The sequence below is a fragment of the Cuculus canorus genome, chromosome 14 (assembly GCF_017976375.1).
Source record: "Cuculus canorus isolate bCucCan1 chromosome 14, bCucCan1.pri, whole genome shotgun sequence".
Classification (NCBI taxonomy): Eukaryota; Metazoa; Chordata; class Aves; order Cuculiformes; family Cuculidae; genus Cuculus; species Cuculus canorus.
This window is the reverse complement of record NC_071414.1, coordinates 20082284-20089494: the sequence shown is the minus strand read 5'-3', so window position 1 is coordinate 20089494 and position 7211 is coordinate 20082284. Positions and strand designations below refer to the sequence as shown.

The 7211-nt window shown below is 42.3% G+C and overlaps 1 long non-coding RNA gene across 13 annotated transcripts in view; it reads left to right on the top strand.

The window, feature by feature from the left end:
- Positions 1-405: 405 nt before the first annotated feature.
- Positions 406-7211, top strand: part of LOC128853671 (uncharacterized) — a 31223-nt gene continuing 24417 nt past the window's right edge. For 12 of the 13 annotated variants that reach the window (XR_008452331.1, XR_008452343.1, XR_008452338.1 and 9 more), the window contains exons 1-3: positions 406-587; positions 802-901; positions 4013-4133. This is a non-coding gene — a long non-coding RNA (uncharacterized LOC128853671). The remainder of the gene's footprint in view (positions 588-801; positions 902-4012; positions 4134-7211) is intronic. The other variant, XR_008452332.1, reaches the window with a different exon arrangement.

Genomic DNA, 7211 nt, shown 5'->3' with positions numbered 1-7211 from the left:
GGCTTTCCAGCACTGTCACCCCTGCTAATGCCATCTCTAATTTGAATGCTCTGAGGCACGTTTCAAGGCTGCCAGGCACTCCAATTGCTCTGCTGTGACCTATTAACATTCTTTATGGCTGTTATGCTAAGATCCATTTTTTAGAAATTCTAGAAACTACAGGAGGGAAGTGAACAGCAATGATGAAACTCGCAGGTATGAGGATTCCCCATCCTGGAATGTCACTGGGGGGGGTGGGCTGCAGCCACGGAGCTGCAATTGTGGTCATAGACTGCAAAATAAATCTAATCCAGGAATCTTAACTGCAGCTCCCGAGGCAGGGATTTGTGTTGAATTTATGCAGTTTACTCTGCAAAATCTTGTGGTTCCTTTAACAGTCTTCTCTTTTGCTTATTAGTGCTGGAGTGATCTAGTAAGCCTTCAGGAGAGCTTCAGCCATGTGGGCAGGGGGGACTCCAGGAATGCTCTTGGTCTTTTGATCAGCTGTACACTGAGCTGAGTCCCATGTTAACCTGAAAAATGGAAACCCCAAGTCGTGTGCCATCGCCGTACAATCATGTCTAGCAGTTGGAGGACTTTTAGAGAAGGTAAACGTTTTCCACATTTTTGCAACATAAATATAGATCGCAGCAGTTTATTGTCAAAATGAACAGCAGGTTTTTGGCAGAGCGGTGAACTCTGAGTTTGACTTTAAGAAAACAAAGTGTTGTGAGAGCTCTGTGTACTTTATTGACCTTTTGTTAAACGAAGCGGCACAGATTCCCCTCGGTCCTGTGCTGCCACGTGGCTGTTTCTCCGCAGGGCTCTGCCGCCGCCTCGGGAGAGTGTGCAGAGCTGGTTACAGATGTTGGGCAACCAGGAAAGGTTTATCGTGAGCTGACTTGACAGGTGGAGATTTGTGGTACGTAGATGATGAGGCTGCTTTTGCTGTACTAAACTGTCTCTGGAGCATTTAACTTTCAATATAGTAATCGCAAAAATGCCATTCAGCATGGGTTTTATAGATATCAGCTCATTTCGCTCTTAAAACACTAACGCTTCTTGCTTTTTCATAATGCAAGAAACACAATCTGTATAGTTTCTCTGGCAAAGCAGTTTCAAATTGGATTTTCCCCACCCTTCTCAATGAAGTCATAGGAAGTTTGTTGTTTTCTTTGTGCAAATACTATAATAATCTAATCCTGTAAGCTAGGGCTTATTCAAAATTGGTTTACTCTCTAGAATTTTGGATGCTTAATTATAAAATGATAAAATGTTTTTTATCTTTTTAATTAATGTTAATGAAGTATCTGTATATAATATGCTACAGCTAAAACCAGGTTTTTGTACTGCATAAAAAAATGCAGAACTTAATATTTTAGTTAATTTTAGGGCTTTTACAAAACAACACAGCTTGACGTGCAGCAGCTGAGGACCTGGAACGTTTTCTTTACTGCTTGGATTTATAACTCATTTGATGTTTAGGTCTTTTCTTGTAGCTATGCTTCAACAGCTTTTAGTAGTATAATCAATGAAAGAGATAAATTAAGTGCAGAAAAATGTAGCATTGATTTTATGATAGACTTACTCTCAACAGATTGTCTGGTTTTGATAGAGCAGGTGAAGAACTTTGTGGCAAAATTGATTTCCTTGGAACATGCCAGTTAGCAGGACTGGAAAGGTGTCATGAAAATGTTTGCCTGGCAAAACTCTGCTTTTCTGGCATTGAGCCCTGAGGAGCTGTTCAGGAGCTCCCAGCCAGTGAGTGTGCACTGCACGGGGAACCTCAGAGGCTCACAGCTTGCACAGTGACAGCTGAGAAAGGTAATGCGAGGCATTTAACTTCATCTCTGGCTCCATGGGGCATATCTCATTTCGGAAATGCCAAAATACTCTTTCCAGTGTAACCATTTTATTTCTATTTAGTGGGAAATAAAAATGGTTCTGAGCTGAATTGGTACAAAAATGAATCTCCAAGTATTAGAGTTCGTTAAAGTAGGAACTGCCGTGTGGTTTGTACGTGGTCTAAGTCTGTAAAGGCTGAAGGCATAAGGAGATGAAGGGCTGCTTTCGGGAGCTGTACAAAACAATTATATTTTTGGCAACTTTTAAGTATTAGGAACTGGAGTTCGCCACCTTTTGCGGATGCTCAGGGCTGAGCTCCCTCAGCAAGCACTGAGCATGGAGAATTGCTGGCCAACCCTCAGGATTTTGGTGGTGCTGCTTAGCCCCATCCTTGTCCTCTGCAAGGGAGAGTGGTCCTGGCCAAACCAGCCCAGCACTGCAGAGGACCCTGTCTAGGGGCTCTGTCTGCGTTCCATCCCCGCACCCAGGGCTGCACACGGCTGCAAAGGGACTCTTTGCGCTCCTCTTCCACGGACCACTCTCATCTTGAGCAGCACTCACTTTTCACAGCATTCTCCTTTCAACCCAAATGGGTCCTAGGGTGTACACGGAAGGGTGATCTGCTGAGCTCTGGAAGAGGTTGTGCTCATTACATGCGTTCAGGCAGTGAGCTGAGAGTGGCTGTCACTTTTTTACTGGTTTAGAGATGCATTTTGGAGACCCCGAGAGAAAAATGAAAATGCTTTCACTTGCTGGAGCCCCATGTTCAGTAATAGGGTTTGAAAGTCCTCCGTCTAATGATGAGTGCTGTATGTTCCACTGGCTCCTGTCCCTACCGCCAGCTTCCTGTGTGTGCTCTCAGCATGATGAAATGATGGTGTAAGAGATTGAATATCTCTTTCATGAAGCTGAGGTGCAGGAGCTTTAGAATAAGCAAGTCAATCTGAACACTCGTTTTTCCTGAAGTGAATTAGGGAATATTTTCTTGTTATCTTTGATCCTTAATAATGCTTAGTAAACTATTAACTGGACTGAATAGCGTAAAAAGTAACTTAATCTTCTTTGCCAAATCACTTCTGGAGACAGCTAAATATTTATGGACCTTAGGTTTCCTGCAATTTTTATTATAAACTCGTATCTTATGCATCCCTCATAAAGGTTCATCCCTAATAAACCACTTGAAGGGGGTGAAAGGACAGAGTTTTTCCTCCGATACAGAACTCAGGTGTGCTTCTGGAAGGCCAGGTTTGTGGGCTGGCTCCACTGCTTTCTTTACCATTGCAGAGCAAGGCTGTTTTCAGAGCTGCCTAAGAAAGGGGTCAGTCAGCTTTGCATGTTTCAGTGTTAGAGCTGGCACTTATTCCACATCAATAAGCTCCATCAACTGGAATGTTCAGTTCCATATAAAAGTGCAAGTCTTCAAAGTCCAAAACTGAAGTGTAGACAAGTAGTTCTTTCCCTTTTTCATTTCCATTTTTATTGGAATGAAAAGGTGAGAATGGCAGCAGCAGAAAAAAATGCAGGAGGAGAACCGACTCAGACGCATGAAGAACAGAAAGGGGGGAAAAAGAACTGGTATTATGTCTTAGTTTGCTCCAAATGTTAAGCCAGAGTTGTTGGGTTTTTTGAAAGGAATTTCTTGCTTTTATATATTTTTGCACAATGATGTCTCTGGAGAAGACAAAGACACAGAGCCAGCTGCTGGAATAGTCTGAGAGATGGGATGCAGAAGACTGGAAACGCTGTCTAAGTTACATGCTCAGATTATCAGTGGAGGCAGAACAGAGAGGATGGCCTTCCGAAGAAGGGAAGTGAAATGAATGCCTTTTATCATTTATGTAAGGTGTGAGAAGTTACAGTGCTAACCAGAAGCATATGCACCCAAACAGTTCCTGCCTCCTTTCCTCGCCCCTCCACACGCACTCGTGCTTTCACTGCCACTGTTTGCAGTAATGAGACACACAGAGGAGCACCGGCCATCTCGCAGCCTCCTTTGCTGTGGTTGTCTGTTCTCAGAACGTGAGATGCTGCTCTGATTAAAGTGCCAAATGACTCTCTCACATTACAATGAAATGTGACCACTGCTCACCGTGGAATGGGATGTTTTTGTCACCTCTTCCCTCTCTCCTCTTATAGCAATATCTATCTGCTGCATGCTAGATAATGCGAATGTCTATTTGAATTTCAGTTACAGTGCGATGACTTGTGCTTGGCAGATCTCATTATGTCATAGATCATCCAGACAAAAATTTACATAGATTTGGATTGAAAGCCACTAGGCACAAGGCTCCCATTCCATGTGGTTTGAGGTAAGCAAACTCTTCTCCTCATGTCTCTCTATTTTTTTTTTTCAAAATAGACTCTAATATGAGAAAATTGCAAAAAGGTAACGAAATCCAATCAACATAATCAGGGTTGTCAAAGGCTGTGATTGGAAATCATAACCTGGATTTCCACAAAGCAGATTAGTCACAGCTGGTATGAAAAGTGTCTCAGTGGCTTTAGACCTTTAAAGCCAATGTTCTTTCTCCTCAAGAAATTTCATTATCCTTGAAGCAATGCTCTCCTATTTTTAAAGCCTGCGTTAGTAGCTGAATCCTGGCACAGGCACTGACACGTAGAACGTGCACCTAATGAAAATCCATAACAGACACTCGTGTAGTTAAATTTCTTCTCATTTGTTACCTCACAAAGCTGTTCTTCTCCTCCTGTACAGAGGGACACTACCAGAGATCTGCACGATCTCCAGAGGGGTGCATTGGAATAGCAGAGGCAGTCTGTGCCCAACGAGCAAGCTGTGTGTGTAGTTTGTCCTTGCAAATTGAAACATAGAGCAAACAATTGTTGATGGCTCTGATGAAGTTTTGATGGGGACTTCTGATGCAGTGGATGATAGATGCCAAGGCTGTGTTCATGTAGGACCCAGGGATTTGCTGGCTGTGGGGCTCACTGTGGTGGCTGCAGGGATCTTGGCAAGGGTATGTCAAGGCCTGGTATAGGTTGATTCAATGTTTATTGATCAGCAATATCCAGAACTGGTGTGTAGATAGCATGTGGTGATGGTCACTGTTACAGCTCCACAGTTTTCCCATGGTTCAAATGAAGGTGAATTAATCTCTAATACACAAAAGCTTCTTAAATTCCTATTGAGAAAGGTATTTCAGCCTTTTTTTTCAGTCCATTGTTCGTAATCTGTTGCAATTTGTTCTACAGACTTGCTGGGACTCTGCTGTCCCTCAGGAGACGCATGAGTGAAGGCAGGTCTCACTGCAATAACAGCCAGTATGTGGCTACGTTTTTCTTTATTTCAGCTGTGTCCAAGTGTGTTGATGCAGAAGCATTCATTGAACTGATATCTCGTTTTCAGTACCTTTGTGTCATGATGTGTGCATTTAATAATATCAGATTAAAATAGGAGCTAAACAAGAACTTGTGCTGCTGATGGTTAATCCTTCCCCAGATTCATCAGGTTATTAGTCATCTTTATTTGTCAAAGAAGCCACATACTTCTCCTCTTTCTAGGAAACCTGCAGAACTGCTTAATTATTCCATTGCTGTAGAGATAATAAAGGGATGAAGCTAGGTAGACACCTTGTACTTCTGGAAATCTGTGCACTAATGAGATTTTCTGCGTGGGTGATTTTGGAAAAGTTTTTTTCTGTACTAGGTTTTACAAGCCAGGCAAAATATCTCTTGATGTTCCCCCAGAGAATTGATTAAAATGACTCAAGGTGAAAGATTTCCAAGGAAAATGTAAACATACAGAGGTATAAGGGTTTATCAAGGCTGTTTTCAAGTCCACGGTATGTAGCACACAATTACAAATCTTGAGGGTTGGAGCCATTTGTTTCTGCAAGAGACGCTTGGTAGCCACAACTGGGTTGAGAACGTCCCTGGCTGCCAGCGTCTGGAGCCGCCAGGGCTGTTCTGAAGGTCGGTGCTGGCCCACACGTGGTAAAGATATGCCCCTTCATTTCTGCTGACTGCGTAGACCTTTTAAATAGAAAATCATAGGACATCTTCAAATGAATTAGAATAGTAGAGGAAGGATCTTTGTTTTTTCTACTTCATTTTCGGCTCTGGTGTTCATTGAATCTTTTCATCAGCAGAAGTAGCTGGTGAATTGCACAAAGTCTGTCCAGAAAAGAAAGATGAAGTGTCTCTGCATGAGCACCTCAGCTGCAGCCTGCCCCCTCAAAGGCATGCTCAGATTGAGTACCTGTGTGACACTGCTTCCTAGTACATCTCTCAACCAGGGTTCATCCCTTCCAGGCAAATACAGTCCGTGATGTTTCTGCTGACAGAGAACAATTTTAGACCCATCTGTTCAAGCAGCAAGAGACCTTTCTTACAACTTTGTACATCAGCAAGAATGACTTGAAGCTTTGCTCTATTTCCCTGCCTTTCCTTCCCCCATTGTGGGTATCGGTTTCTATTTTGTTTGAATTTTTAGGTTTTTTTCTTGGTAACCTACCCTTTAGGCTGCTCGTTTGTGCTCTCCTATCTGATACAGTGAAGAATACCTGTTCCGAGGATTAGATTTCATAGCTTTTCTGAAGTTTTTATCTGCTTTTCAGTAATGCTTTTTTTTTGTCTTCCTGCACAATTTTTGCCTGCGATTTCCAGTACCTCTCCATGAAATATCATTAATCTGGACTTGATTCTTTGGTTACTTTACCCTATCATTCTATGATTGAATGAAACGCGTTCATTGAGGGTAGGAGGAACTGTTGTTAGTGTTTATGGTTTACCTGGTTTTGGAGAAAGCACTTTCATCTGCAGCACCATCAGACTTAAATAAACACTGACTGTGTGAGTGAGAGAGAGAAAAGGCCTTTGCATTTGTGCCAACAGGGGGAACGAAACATGTAATTTCTCTGTTAGTCCATCAGGTTAGCTTGTGTAAACAACATGATTAAATTTGTTTGCATGCATTGTGCTACATAAATAATAATGATAATTTAAAAACCATGCACAGCCCAAAGATAACAAGATTATATTAGGGAAGAGCTAGGAGGGGGATGGCAATGTTGAAACAAACAACGACAGGCTTAATTCATCGTAGATAGAGACAGTGTGGACATCAGTGACTGGTGGTGTCATTTAGGGTCTGGAGAATGAATGCAGACCTGAAGCTGTATCTTCCATCAGCCTCGGTCTCTGCAGTGCTGTGGCCAAGGAACAGTGTCACAGGAAGGAGTAAAAGCTTTGTCTGTACAGATACTTCTCATGCAGGAAAGCAGTTTTTAAGAAGTGGAAGATTTTAAATGAGAAGCAGGCTTCAACTTCAACATGTCATGAAATGCCTTTCTAAGCAGGTGCTTTCAATACATTGTTCATGGGCAAAAGAAGTGGTAATGGAATTCATTGTCTTACCTCTTTACCTA